This window comes from Drosophila santomea, chromosome 2L (genome assembly GCF_016746245.2).
Source record: "Drosophila santomea strain STO CAGO 1482 chromosome 2L, Prin_Dsan_1.1, whole genome shotgun sequence".
NCBI lineage: Eukaryota > Metazoa > Arthropoda > Insecta > Diptera > Drosophilidae > Drosophila > Drosophila santomea.
This window is the reverse complement of record NC_053016.2, coordinates 24499532-24513766: the sequence shown is the minus strand read 5'-3', so window position 1 is coordinate 24513766 and position 14235 is coordinate 24499532. Positions and strand designations below refer to the sequence as shown.

The following is a 14235-nucleotide window of genomic DNA, read 5'->3' as shown; positions in this document are numbered from 1 at the left end:
CGGTATACATCGTGGCGGATCGCTGGAGCCATTGTATATGCGGCTACATAAGAAATGGGCAAATAATGAAAATTAGATGCGATGGATGCGGATGATCATGACACATGGACGACGTAGGACGACACAAACTTAGGACTCATCAGTAACAGGTTTTCAAATACTTAAAGTATGGAGGAGTCATTCGACTCATTAGGGCTGTCCATTGGGAGGCGAATCATTTTTGCCACTGGTCTTCGGACGACCCCACGTTCTGTAAGAGCGTCTGCCACTCTGACCTTGCCGTCCGCGCCGGGACAGACCACTTGGATACGCCCAAGTCGCAACTCGTCTGGTAGCTTCAATGAAATCCTTTGATAAGGACGTGGAAGCTCCGACAAACGTTTTCCCGTTGTCAGAGTAGACGTGTTGTGGACCCCCACGCCGAGCGAAAAAACGGGAGAATGCGGCCAAGAACTTCTCTGTAGTCAAGTCAGACGTCGCTTCAAGGTGGATAGCCCGGGTAGTAAAACACACAAAAACGCACACGTGCCCCTTTGTGATTTTGCAGGCTCGACCGACATAACTCTTGAGGTCAAATGGTCCTGCGAAGTGCACTCCCGTATGGGTGAACGGTCTGGAGAACGTGGACCTCGCACGGGGCAAATTCCCCATCAACTGCGTCTGCAGTCTCTTCTTGTGGATGACACACACTCGACACGAGTGTATTGTTCGTTTCACCAACATTTTAAGCTTGGGAAACCAGAATTTGGAACGAATCAGCCGGATCATTAATTGATTCCCCCCATGCAAGGATATGCGATGGATAAACAGGACTTGAAGTTCGGCGAACCTACACCGTGCAGGAAGGATGATCGGATGTTTCTCATCATAACTAAGCATTTCAGATGCTTGTAACCTGCCGCTTGCTCTCAAGACACTATTTCCGTCGAGAAATGGGTTTAGGTTAGAAATTGCTTGGTTGCTTGTTGCTCAAAACCTTATATTCGGCGGGAAACTCATTCTTCTGAGTGAGCACAATTAACCGCTCCTGCACCTCCGACAATTCCGCCGCAGTGAGTTCTACCGATGAGGCTACACCTTCCCTCCGGCAACTTTTCACAAAACGAAACACATAAGCAAGAACCCCCAGAGCTCGGTCAAAGGCTGAGAACCTCTCTAGGATCTCAACTGCTGAGGGCACTGCGACCGTGTGACATTTGACGGGGCGCTGCTCAAGCTCAGTCTCCGGATGGACCCACAACACACTCGGCCACTGCTCCTGTTTGAGGTGCAACCAAGCTGGCCCACGCCACCACAGTGCGCTGTCCTTAAGCTCTTGGGGTGAGACGCCCCGGCTTGCCAGATCAGCTGGATTGTCTTCGGATCGTACATGTCCCCACTTGCTTCCGTCGGTACACTGTTCGATTTTTGCGACCCTGTTGGCAACGAATGTCGTCCAGGTGCACGCTGGCTTACTCAGCCATGCAAGAACGATTGTAGAGTCGGTCCAATAAAAGGTCTCATAGGCTAGAGCTGCCAGCTCCGTGAGCAGCACTGCTTCGCACAATTCCAAGCGTGGTATGGAGATGGATCTGACAGGAGCGACTCGGGTTTTGGATGTAAGTAGATAGGTACAACAGCCTTCCTTCGTTTCGATTCGGACGAAAATAGCAGCCCCAAAGGCGTCCTGTGACGCGTCGCATGGTATTGAAGTTTCGAAGCTGGATGGAAACGTACCCATCTCGGGATACGAATTTCCTTCAGGGCAGTATACCCTTCTAGGAACTCCCACTACTGGGTCGCGAGATCCATGGGGAGTGGCTGATCCCAGCCCAGCTTCCGTAGCCAAATTTTCTGCATAAAAATCTTGTTTCAGACTACGAAAGGTGATAGCCATCCTGCTGGGTCGAACAGTTTGGTGGTCTGAGATAGAACCTCTCGTTTTGGGTAAGCAGTTTGGAGGTGGATCTTCATTGGAATAAAAAAGAAACTATCAGATGTAGATTGCCAACGCATCCCAAGAGTTTTCGCCGTACTAGCCTCTTCATGCTCAAGAAAGTCTGCACTAATCAAGTGCTCCTTTCTCTCGTTCGAGGTCCACTTCCGTAATGGAATGGCTAAAACTGCCTGCGAGCACATCGTCGACGTACATGAAGTTCGAGATGATGTCACTTGCCAAAGGATATTGGGCTTGGATATCCTGAGCCAACTGTTGTAGTACGCGGATGGCTAGGAAAGGCGCACAGTTTACGCCGAAGGTGACTGTATCGAGTTCATAGTCACAGAGCTCTCCGTCCTTATTGCGAAAGAGGATTCTCTGAAAGCGCGTATGGGCCGAATTTACCCGAATTTATCTGTACATCTTTGTGATGTCAGCATTGAAAACATACTTGAAGAAACGCCATTTTAGAATCTGGATAGTCAGATCGGACTGCAGTACGGGCCCCGCATGATGGATATCATTGAGGCTGTTCCCGTTTGATGAAGGATTGGAAGCATTAAACACAACGCGAACTTTCGTTGTGGTGCTGTCTGGTTTGAAGACAGCGTGATGGGGCAAATACAAATTAATAGAGTCGTTCGGAGAGACTTGGTGCATATGACTTAAATCTGGTTTGAAGACAGCGTGATGGGGCAAATAAAAATTAATAGAGTCGTTCGGAGAGACTTTGTGCATATGACTTAAATCTAAATACTCTTGAATGACTGAGTCGTACTGCTTTTTTGACGGAACGTCTTTATTCAGTCGAATCTCGTTTTGGAGGAACTGAGCCAGTGCGATCGACCTGGAGTGCCCCAGATTGATATTGTTCGGCTCTTTAAGTGGCAACGAAACCACATACCTCCCATCCTCGTTCCTTTTGGTAGATTGGACAAAGCTTTCCATGCAAATCTCGGTGGATTCCCTAACCAGCTTCACTGGAACATCCTCCACCTCCCAAAATTTTGTGAGAATGTTGTCCAGTCTGGACTCGGTGACAGCTAGTCGGGACGAAAAAGAGCATATTCTGCTTGTGGGATTCGTTGCGATTGGACCGCAAAGAATCCATCCGAATATGGTCTCCTGGCCAAGAAGCGTGCCACAGATAATTGAATGGAAGCCGCTGAGAATGATCGATGGCAAGATATCAGCACCAATCAGAACGTCGATTTGCGAACTCCGGTAGAAATTTTGGATATGCTAGTTGCAAAGGCGGCAGATGCTCCAAAGAGTCTTCAGGTAAAGTAAAGTATGGGAGACACCCGGCCAGCTGTGGTAGTACATATGCAGAAGTTTTAATTTGGATGTGGGGTTTGACGGGAGAACCTATGCTGAGTTGACAGCGCTTACGGGGCCGCAACAGCCGCAACAGTGAGGTTGAGCCCTGAAACTTGAGCATGGATGGATTCATAAGGCATCTTAATCAAGTTGAACAAGCGTTCTGAAATAAAGGTTGCCTCAGAACCCGAGTCTATAAGTGCCCGTGCTGAGTACTTGATGCCTAAATGGCAAATCTCTTTTAAAGCTGTACTCAGGATGAATCCTTGAGTGTTTACAGCCAGAAACGTTTGCACATTCGGTTGATTCGTTAATAGAGTGGACTGTATATCTTGCTGGTGGTTAAATGTGGATACGGGGGTATGGTGGTCAGGATTGACCGCTGCCTGGACTGGTGGAGTGTCATTTCGGTGCAAGAGAGTGTTGTGGCGTCCTCTGAAAGTATTGCAATTATGCGTGCTAGTGCAATCCCTAAGAAGATGCGTTCTTTCAAAACAGTTTAAACACAACTTGTGCTGTTTTATATATTTCTCCCGCTCTCCGACTGGCATTCGAAGGAATAACGGACATACTCGGATAGGATTGTTCTCTTGCGAACAAAGTTTACAAGATTGTGGAATTACCGTCACTCTATTCTCAAATGTCTGGATCGCCCGCGAGCTATTGTCAGTCCGCAGTGCTCTGGATTGAGCGTTTGGCTTAAAATCTTCAATCGCCTCGAGAGTTCGATGACGATCTTGTATGAAAGCCTGGAATTCAGCCCAGAGTGGAATATCTGTCTTACTCATAAGGAATTGTTCCCATAGAGACAGCGTTAGCTTTGGCAACTTGGCAGAGCACAGAAAAACGAGCAGGCAATCCCAGTTAGAGGTGTCGATTTTTGCTATTTTCAAAGCTGTTAAACAACCGCATTCAAGGGCAACAGAAGGTAAATTGAACAAAATCTTAAGCTGACTGTTGACCAGCAGCCTCTGGTTTTCGAAACGATTCTGCAAGTTTCTCCATGCTGATTCGAATCCCTCGTTGGTTAAGGGTGATAAGGCCACAATGGATTTAGCCTCACCACTAGTTTTAGCATTGAGATGGAACAATTTTTCAACTTCTGACAGCCAAGGGTTGTGTATGTAGATGGCTGAGAAAAGGTCTCGAAACGTGGGCCAGTGAACGTAGTCCCCACTGAAACTGTCGCACTCGACTGGGGGTAAGCGACACTCTCCCTGAGGAGGCGCCGGAATGGAGGCCTGAACGGAATGTTGCGAGAGTGAACCTTCTTCAATGGTCTCGTTGAGGCTCGCTGCGCACCGCTCATAAACGGCATAACAGTAGTCATACTTGGACTGCATGACTGTTATTGTGTCTGTGGATCCCAGACCGGACAGTACTTCGGAGCACGCCTCGTATTCCTTCTCCACCATGTCCCATACACCCTACTTGTGTGGATTGACGGAATTGTGTCTGCTGGGGTGTTGACTCTGACCTACTCTATCGGTTATGGTCATGAATTTCATCAAGGCCCTGTCTGCCTCAGCTTGCCCCATTTTTGCGGTTGCTCTAGTAACTTGGAACTTGACCGTGGAACTTGGAGCGACGTGCTCGTGGATTTTCGTGGAGTTGTCGATGGGCTTTTGCTTCGAGTGGGACTTGGGCATTTGAAGGGGACAGAGGACTCGCTCTTGGCTCTAACTCGTTGAGACGTTTCAGAAACAGTCAACCGGGTTTTTACCTCCCCACCGTGGCATATAAAGCTCTCGGAGGAGCCGAAAACCGTGCGGGGGCGAAACAGTCTGTCCACTTGGACAAATACGGGGACGCTGGATAAAGCGTGCAACCAATTGAAAAAACGCAACAACTTATGTATTTGGGACGCTGGATAAAGCGTGCAAACAATTGGATCGCGTGCAACCAAGCTCGAAACAACTTATATATTGGGACGCTGGATAAAGCGTGCAACCAAGATCGAAAACAACTTTTATATTGGGACGCTGGATAAAAGTGCAACCAAGCTCGAAACAACTTATATATTGGGACGCTGGATAAAGCGTGCGACCAGTTGGATCGATCGGAATGTTCCGCATTCGGAAAAAATAACTGGAGTCGCTAGATAAAACGGACACCCAAAATAATCGAAAGCTAAGTAATTTATCGCATCAATTTAGACAGGGTGTGGGGGCGCAGGACTGAGCGCTGTATTGAGTGAGAGACAAAATAAAAAAAAAATGAATAATCGGAATTAATCAATTTAGACAAAGGCAAGGGGCGCCGGGTTACGCTTGAAAAAAAAAAGGTAATCGTAACAAATTATGTTATCGTTTAATATAAAACCTGGGGTGGATGGATTAAGCGCGGAATACACAATAATCGAAATAAATGTTGTTATCGATTGAGAAAAAAAGGGTATGAGGGCGCTGAATCACGCTGGACTATGATTGTCGATGTGGGACGCTGGATAAGCGTGGATATTTGTCCAATTATTGAGACGATATATGCGAATCAGAATAAAATCAAGAACGGAGTTCAAAAAAAAAGTATTCAAGAATCAAAAAATAAAACACACATTGACACTTTCTATTGGAAACTAGAAAAAAATAGGTAGTGCCAGTGTGAACGGTCCCTTATTGGAATATGCCGTATATGGCCCTAGAGTGGCTACCTTGACACATACTTACATATGCTGGTACATATATATATGTACGCAATATGTAAATATTAGCGCCATTGGTTGCTTTTAAATTTGTTTGTTTGTTATTCTCTTTTTTTTTTCTTACTGCGCTGGAGGTTGTGTTTGTGGATGTGTTCGTCGCTAGTGTTGGCTGCAGCAGGTTCTTATCTGCCGGTCCAACAAATCGTCTGTGCTTGTCGTGTGTGTGGAAGCTTTCGTGTATGTGAAAATAAACAATAACATTAATATATGTATGTACATATGTTCGATGATATTAATGTCTGTTTGAATGTTTTTGGATGTTTTGGCGATTAATGAAACACCCTATGACCATGCCGATGTACGACGTTGCGTATGTGCCATGTACGCAATGTATGCAGATGCAATGGACATATGTATGTTCATCGATCGGCCAACATACATGGAATGTCTGTATGTTTATGTGTATGTGAAAGTTTCGGTGGCGAATTGTGTTTTTATTTAAAAGTTGATGATTGGTTGATGGTTGGATGAAACATAAATGGGAAAGGATGCATACAGCATATACACACTAACATATATTATTGCGCAGGTGGCCACTAGTTGATAGTGAGCGGATTTTGATCGCAGCAATATATATGCGTATGTATATACATATATGGTGGGGATTTTGGCACCGTACTTATCTCGGCAAAGCGCTGGATGATCTCGGGCGAAGAACCAAAATGTAGACCCAGAATTTAAGAAAATGAAACAAAAAAGGTGTTGGATTTCGTCCTTCTCTGGTCGGGGTTTATTTTCGAGTGATTTTCCAACATGAATATGGCGGCTCCGCCAACAGCGATGCTCTGCTGGCGGGGTACCGGTCTCAGCTGTTCGGCATGAACAATATATATATATATAAATATATATTTCGATATATATATATATATAATGTTCTTAGTACGATCCTGGATCCTGGCGATTATACGGGAGTTATGGTTTCCCACGCTACTGTCTTTGCACGGGATTGCAGGTTGTAATTCTAAATGTAGAATTACGATGATTATAAAAGCTTCTGGCCGAGAGACTCAGATAGCGTGATAAGAAGATATACGGCAATTTGTCGAAGTTTCGATTGTGCTCATTATTGAATCAGTGGTCAAAGCAAAACTAAAACTTATCTAACTGCACTAGAGCTAACCGCGGCCGGCAAGTCGACCGCTCATCCAGAAATGTGTTGACACTAGCAAAGATATGCTTATATCTCACCATACCGGCAGCCAATGGGAATCAGTCACAACCCCTAATGGCGTTTATGCTGAATTGAGCATAATGAGGACGCTGGATCCCACGCCAACCGCGAACCAGATGTCGGTAGTTCCAGCCGCTTTCACTTCCTCCTTAAGTCCTTGACTTCCAAGTTTTCGTTATCAATCCTTTGGAGAAGTGGCATGCTTAGTCTTGGATCGTGGCCGATGATGGTCTTGAGCGCAAGTATCGTGGTTTACTTGCTTACAGTACGTTGCGTAAGTTGTTAGTACGCAATCAGTGACAGCCTACTGCAGGACGTCGTTGTTGAATACCGCTAATATGTTCTCCGTTAGTTGCAGAATCATGTGTTGGTGTGATACAGGGATAATTGTGACCTTTCTACAAGAGGCTTTAATATTGGGATATGAAAATATCACATGAATAGTACTATCGGAATGGAAGACTCTAATAATAGATGTCTCTAATTGGGGTATAACACGGATTTCTGTGGGGTGATTAATGAGTAAAGACTTCAAATCTTCATGGTTAAAAATAGCAGGGTTTATGATATTGGCTTAAGCCAGTGTGACGGTATTAATTTCGGTTAACATTACATTTCTACCCAACAGTATCTCATACAAGTGAGGAGTGTCAACCACATTATTTTGTTTTGATTGAATAATTTTGTTAACTGCCTCTGTTTATTTATTAATTTCATTTTGGGTTTGTGTGTTAATGACTACCTGTCTATTATTCGACTCTACTAACTGGGATTCCGACATTTTTAACATTCGGAAGCAGCAAGTGTGCCGTTATTACCTCAAGTGCGGTGCCTAGAAAGTTTAAGCTCCTAGCGATCCTATTATGAACTTTTAACACGGACAATAAACTTTTTATATGGTCAGTATCGACATTTAACAATTTTCGCATATGCGATGCTGTTTCTAATTGCCAGTCTCTGAGCGTCGTTGGCTGAGTGTAAGGCATATTTGGGTTGTACATTTGTGACTGAGTGTAATGTCTTATTATACTTTACCGTGGCTCTCATGGTGAGCTGGACGGTGTCGTCAACCTTTTTGTCAATTTTAATGCACCTAGCTATATCCGTTAGGGTGCTGTGGAACCGCTCCACTTGCCCGTTGGAGCTACTGTGTAAAGGGGAGGCATAACCGATGTCAATGTCATATTGGTTTTTCAATAAGGAAGTTACGGTCTCCGAATTGAAGGATGACTCATTATCTCAGTATATTGTTTTGGTATTTGGGAAAAAATGTACCAATTGTGTAGCTGCGTACGTCAACTATGGCCCTAGATGTTAATGGCTATACCACGGTGAACTTTGAAAACTTGTCCACACAGGTTAAACATAATTTCTTTCCGTGGAGTAGATGTCTATATGTCTTTATGCAGCATTTCGCCCGCATATGAGAGGATTGGCGTGACACCCAATTCCTGCTTCTTGGGGTGTATGTTGTACTTGGCGTTGGTGCATGTCTTGCAGTTTATAACTACTTCGTTGGCGAGTTTAGACATATTTGGAAAATAGTAATTCTGGAAAACTTCTTTAACATTTTCCTGGGCAGCCCTGTGGGCGCGGTTGCTCGCACATATTAATTTCTCTTTGTTCATTAGCATCTGTGAACAGATGTATATTTTTCACATTTTTGTAAGTCTTGTAAATTTTCTCTCGATTTGCCAAAAATCTTTTTACCGAGCCCACTCTAACGACCATAAACCGTCAAAAACTGTCAGTGTGGAAATTTTCTTCTTTGCACTTCAACCAGCTGAGTAACGGGTATCAGATAGTCGGGGAACTCGACTATAGCGTTCTCTCTAGTTGCATTTGCGTTTATTGTGCTTGAACTGGCCTCATTGATGTTAGATCCACGTGCTGATCCACGTGAAGATCCCCCGTCTACCGTAGTGGCTGGAAAATTCTTTAATTTGCTACGAGTTTCTCGTCCTACCCTTTCGGTTTGTCCGATTGGAGGTCTACAGTTTAGTTTACACCTCGGACAGTTCTCACTTTTTTCGAAATGATTTATGCTGGCATGTAGCTATGTACGAGTCTGGTGTAATGATCTCTGGTTGCTGGGAATTCCATTACAAAGGCATGCTGGATGTATGCTAGTGTGGGGAGGTTGCAGTAAATAGCGTTGACAACATCTATGTTTACAACTTCTTTAAGCAGTCCGAACAGGGAGGCCTTATTATCAAATTGGAGAATGTGTCGGTTTTTGGTACCGAAAACTATAAAACGTTGCCGTGAGGGCTGGCTTGCTTCTTCCAGTATTATTTGATTCCTTTACCAGTAGGACAGCGACAGTTCACTGTGCACAGTGGCTGCTTCAGGGTTTAGCAAAGCATTAATTTTCTGTCGGGACAAAGCGTCGGCTACAAAATTTTCTTTTCCAGGCTTATAGAACACTTTAACGTTGTGTTCTTCGATGAATGCTTTCCATCGGTTTATTTTAGCATTTGTATTCCTCTCGGACACAGCGAAGGTGAGTGGCTGATGGTCCGTAAAAATCCGGATTTCTCTGGTGCCGTATAGGTAATTTTGCAATTTCCCAATAGCTCAGACGATTGCTAATAACTACCTTTCGTTTGTTGCGTAATTAACCTCGCAGTCTTTTAATATGCGAGACATCATAGTGATTGGTCGTCCCTTTTGGGACAATTCCGCACCGATAACGCTTGCTGAAGCATCGGTAGTCAAGTCAAAAGGGTGTTTAAAGTCTGGCAATGTTAGTATTACATCTTCCGATGATAAAATGTCTCGCAGGCGCTCGAACGCTCTGCTTTGGGTCTCATTAAATTCAATAGCGACCTTTTTTTACATGTGTTTATTAACAGTGCCAACACTTTCTTTCGATTTGTTCGCGTACCGCAGCGTCAATCGCCCTTTGGAATATACTTCCTGCATTCTTTAGTCCAAAAGGTAGACGGCAGACATCATACTTTCCTCCGTTTACGGAGAAGGCAGTTTTTTCGGCCAGATAAATCTGGTGGATCCCCGATTTTAAGTCTAGTAAAAAATTGTTCCTTTCCTAAGTTAGCTAAATCATAGGAATACTTGGCATAGGGTACCGATTGGCGATGGTTCGTTCATTCAGTTTCCTGAAATCGATCACCAGTCGTTTTTTTCTGTTTCCGTCGGCATCAGTTCCTTTTTTGTCAACAACCCATGTTGGGTTGTTGAAAGACGACCTGGAAGGCCGGATAATACCATCCTTTAACAGTTGTTTGATTTCTGTGTTTACAAAATCCGCTGCTCCCATGGGGTAAGGATATAGCTTGGAATATACGGGCTCGTTAGTCTCCGTACGAATTGTGGCAATGATCGAGGTGTTATATGGAAGCGTCTTGCTAGAGTGCGAAAACACTTGTTTCCTCTTAAGGATCATTTTAGTGAATTCAGCTTTCACCTAACTTGGAACTTCTAGTCATCGATATTTGTGAAGTTCAGAGTATTGAATTCGTGGTTTTTTTGCTGTCCGCAATTTGGTATGCAAGTAGCAAGTCAAACCAATTATGGCATCAAACTAATGGTATCAAATAAAGAATGGGCCGTTAGGCCAAATATGTGATTTAAGCACTTTTCTTTTACTTTACTGGAGCCGTGAATAAAACTAACAGTGAATGGGGAGTCAACAACAGTTATGTTTTTCAGCTCCGTTAGGGGCTTTACATAGTTTTTCCAGTATCTATGAAAATTTTAAAAACTCTCCCCGCCAGGCTTTGTTCAATAAAGGGCAAGCGGTACCTTCCTCTAAAAAAATGTACAAGGTCGTTGGAGTCCACTGAGTCACTGTTGTCCTCTATCGCATTAAGAGCGGCGGCGGCCTTGTTTTCTTCTTCCGCATTGGCGGCTTGCTCAACATTGAAAACCCTCTGCCGCATTTGGCCAGAATTTCTCTCACAGGAGTTTGGTCTTTCAGGGGCATGTTTATTAGTTCCCTTCCTAAAGTTCGAGGGATGTCCAAACTTTGAAGACGATGGATCTATCTCCATTGGTTCTGGGGATTTATTTTTTTTGGGTAGTCGTAGTTTTTTTGGTAGTCGTAGTGACCCAGTCATGAATCGGTATTTTGATTCTTGTTTGCTTTTTGAAAAATTGGGGGTTTTTTTTGGGCCGCGTTCGGCATTAGGACTTTTGCCTTGTTTTTTCTAGCGCGCGGTATTTTTTAGACCGGAAATAAATACGTGTAGGGCATCAGCCCTAACCTCCGTACTACATTAGGGTTTGGTCGCCTTGACGGACCTGTTCAAGTCCCTGTCGTAAAAGGCGCAAGGATGTTTTATCTGCGTAGGAGTAGTTTAATGTAGCCATAATGGCTTTAAAATTAAGCACTTTGTTGTGTAATTTTGTTTCTAATAATTGTAACGGCCTGAAAATGACCTTGTCGGGGCCAAGATCAGGTGCGCCGGACATGAAATTCGGATACTAGGCAGAGGCAGACACAATGGGTAGCTCGAGGAGAAGCTGTCGGACGCAGTAGTCTAAAAGAACGGCGAAGAGGTCTACATGGATACATTTCTGAAAACAGAGCTCGCGGAATTTCACTCTATGACCAGAACGTCAAATATAGCCGAACACACGATAACCATGAAGGATGACAAACCGATTAAGCAGAGATACTACCCCAAGAAGCCAAAGAACCAAGGGGAGATTAATGCAAAAGTGGAAATGGGACTGATATTACATTCAAGGAGCCCGTACTGCTTACCCATGTCATGGTTAAGAAAAAAACGGGCAAATGGAGACTATGCGTGGCCTTCAGGCAGATAAACGCAACATCCATATAGGATGCCTACCCGATGCCACGCATAAACTACATCCTCGACCAAGGAAGCTTTCACGGTCCCAGGGAAAGGGCTTTTTCAATGAAGAGTGATGCCGTTTGGATTACACTCCGCGTCGGCCACATTTCAACGGGCACTGAGGTGATTGGGCTAGAAATGTCGCCACATGCCTATGCGTATCAAGATGACATCATCGTGATTGGCCGCACCCTAGAGGAAGAAACCTCCGGGAAGTGGTCCGCTTGAAGAACGCAAATCTAAGAATAAACCAAGAAAATTGTCAATTCTTTTAGCAAGAACTACTGTACCTAGGGCACCGCGTCACAAGCCAAGGTATAGGCACGGACCCAGAAAAGGTAGCAGCCATAGCCCAGCTAGAACCACCGTCATCGGTCCGCGAGCTGAGGCAATACCTTGGAGTCGCATCTTGGTACCGACGTTTCGTGCCTGACTTCGCGCGCATTGTGAGGCCACTCAACGACATCCTCCGCAAGGGTACGAAGTGGTCATGGTCACAGGACCACCAGCAAGCCTTCTAGGAGGTAAAAGCCAGATTGAATACCGACCCAGTCTTGGCGTGCCTCGACTTCGGGAAAATGTTCATCCTGCAAACGGACGCCAGTGACTACGGGATTGGCGCAATCCTCACACAGGACACAGAAGATGGCGAAAGGGTCATTTCATACTCCAGCCGGACCCTAAACGGAGCCGAGAAGAACTACTCGACAACACAGAAGGAGTGCTTGGCAATTGTGTGGGCTATTCGGAAGCTAATACGGCCTTGAGGGCTACCACTTTAAGGTAGTGATGTGGCTGAAGTGGCTGAACAGCATAGAAAGCCCTTCGGGAAGAATTGGCGAATGGGCGTTGGAGCTGCAGCAGTACGACTTCGAGGTAGCATACAGGAAAGGCCAGTTGAACGTGGTAACAGATGCGTTGTCGAGGCAGCCACTGCCAGAGTCGGTCTCAGCAGAACCCGAAATGCTGAGAAGAACACAGGACAAGAAGGCCGAATCAGATTGCGGCTGGATCAAGAAAATGCGAGAAAAGATAAAAGCACAGCCTCAAAAGTTCCCAGACTACGTGTGGGAGGGCAGCACCCTTTACAGGCAGATTTCGCATAGAGCAGGGAACGAAGATGAAGTGACCTGGAAGCTATGTGTTCCGCGGCAGCTGAGAGAAACAGTCTTGCAAGGTTCAAACCGAATCAGCGGCAGGCGGCGGGAAAGATGTTGACACAGATCGCGGAAGAGCCCTGTGCGACAGTGTGCGCCGATTTCGTCGGACCACTATCAAGATCGAAGCATGGAAACAGTTGTTGTTGGTGCTGATCGACAGGTTTTCGAAGTGGACGGAGTTGGTGCCTTTGCGATTTGGAGTACCAAAGGTGGTGATCATGGACAACGGCGTGCAGTTCACGAGCCGGGCTTTTAAGAAGTTCCTCAACGATATGGGGATAAAGCAGCAGTTTACGGCGCCGTATACCCCACAGGAGAATCCGACGGAGAGAACCAACCGCACTGTGAAGACTATGATAGCGCAGTTTGCCGGACAGAGCCAGAGGAATTGGGATGAAAGATGGCCCGAAATCATGCTGGCTGTGAATTCCAGTGTTTCAGATTCCACAGGCTACTCACCGGCATTTTTGAAACAGAGCCGCAAGCCAAGACTACCGAACGCATTCTGTGATAGAGAAACGCTAGGTACGGGAAGGCAACCAGAGTCACCGGAAGGAAACGCTGAGAAGATGAGAGAGGTCTTCGAGATTGTGCGGAGGAACCTAGAGAGGGTGTCCCAGGACCAAGCAAGGCATTACAATCTGCGGAGAAGGCAGTGGAAGCCAAGGGTTGGTGAAGTGGTGTGGGCCAAGGAGCACCATTTGTCAAAAGCGGCTGAAGGGTTTGCGGCCAAACTAGCTCCGAGGTTCGATGGACCGTACCAAATTGTGGATTTCATATCGCCAGTGATATATAAGATTCGCCACCGGAAGAACAAAAAGGAACGCACGGTACATGTCAGCGACCTAAAACAGCAGGATCAGGAGGAGAATGGTGACAAGAACGTGGAGTCGGATCCATCGGATGGAAGCAGGGAAGGCGTGCAGGAGAACGACAACACCTGAGATCGGACTGGGTTCGGCAGAGGCGAGAGTCAACGGATGCAGACCGCGAGTCCGACAACCATTACAGCGTCAGGCCAAGGCGAGAGTCAACGGCTGCGGACCGCGAGCGAACCAGAGTATTGCCGCGACAACTACCACCAGGGAAGAGTAAGGCACAAACGACGGGAAGTTGAGAGTAACAGCACCTGAGAACGGACT

At 45.7% G+C, this 14235-nt stretch overlaps 2 protein-coding genes across 3 annotated transcripts in view; one reads left to right on the top strand and one right to left on the bottom strand.

Annotated features, from left to right (window-relative positions):
• The window catches only part of LOC120457262, a 46033-nt gene extending 38583 nt beyond the window's left edge, over positions 1 to 7450 (bottom strand). The window contains exons 1-3 of one of the 2 annotated variants that reach the window (XM_039644690.1): positions 7128 to 7450; positions 6559 to 6900; positions 6004 to 6109 (exon numbers count right to left, since the gene is read on the bottom strand). The gene's annotated coding sequence lies outside the window, so the exon portion shown is untranslated. Of the gene's footprint in view, positions 1 to 6003; positions 6979 to 7127 lie in introns of those variants that run through there. The other variant, XM_039644680.1, reaches the window with a different exon arrangement.
• Positions 1 to 14235, top strand: part of LOC120457274 — a 75672-nt gene that overhangs the window by 10276 nt on the left and 51161 nt on the right. The window lies entirely within an intron of this gene.